The sequence below is a fragment of the Dipodomys spectabilis genome, unplaced genomic scaffold (genome assembly GCF_019054845.1).
Source record: "Dipodomys spectabilis isolate Male_0828 unplaced genomic scaffold, ASM1905484v1 ptg000418l, whole genome shotgun sequence".
NCBI lineage: Eukaryota > Metazoa > Chordata > Mammalia > Rodentia > Heteromyidae > Dipodomys > Dipodomys spectabilis.
Window position 1 is genome coordinate 157,858 of NW_024871095.1, and position 860 is coordinate 158,717.

Genomic DNA, 860 nt, shown 5'->3' on the forward strand with positions numbered 1-860 from the left:
TCTACAAGTCCATTAACCTCCTCCCTTTCCCCGCCTCAATTGTAAAGTTCACTTTACAACATAGTTTCTTGTGAATCTCATTGTTGCAATGGGTCAACCTGTATCCCTATTTAAGCATTTTGTTTTTTTTTCCTTCCCCTTAGCAAATTAGAGGAGAATATATACAAGATGTAGGCGCACCAACTTCAAATACAGTGAAAATAGGTGTTATAGCATGGGGGAGGAACATATAAAGAAACAAAAAAAAATCCACACTGTAGGTTATAAGTATGTGAGAAAAAATAGCAAGAAAAAACCACTTGTGTCCCTAACTTGGGGTTCATTTCCATTAACATAACCTTATCTGGTCATATACACATAACTTTTGGCATTTTCTGCTTATCCCAGACATATAGTAGTTATTGAAAATTAGAGAAACCATGGGACCTATGTTTCTTTGGACTTGGCTTACTCTACTTAATTTTTTTTTCCAAGTCTTTCCATTTCTTAACAAATTGGGGGATGGAATGCTTCAGGAATTTGCCTGTCATCCTTGCGGAGGGGCCATACTAATCTTCTCTGTATCATTCCAATGTTTTAGTATATGTGATGCTGAATTGAGCACAGAAATTTTTTATATATAAATTGTAATTGATTTTCTTAAACTAGACAATTCAACAAAAACTAAGTTTAAAAGAATTTTAGAACCATGTACTTCTTACATAAATACACATTTAAGAATAAAGTCAAGATTGACATGTCAAAAACAAAATAATTCCAGATATTTGTTGTTCAAGAGATGTGTAGGATGAGGAATTCAATTATTCTATACAAGGGACCTGTCATAATGAACACTGCAGCAAGTGTTAAGGTTTGTTAAA

The 860-nt window shown here is 33.4% G+C and overlaps 1 pseudogene; it reads right to left on the bottom strand.

Moving 5' to 3' along the window:
* Positions 1 to 489: 489 nt before the first annotated feature.
* On the bottom strand, positions 490 to 604 carry LOC122097224 (annotated as a pseudogene).
* Positions 605 to 860: the final 256 nt, after the last annotated feature.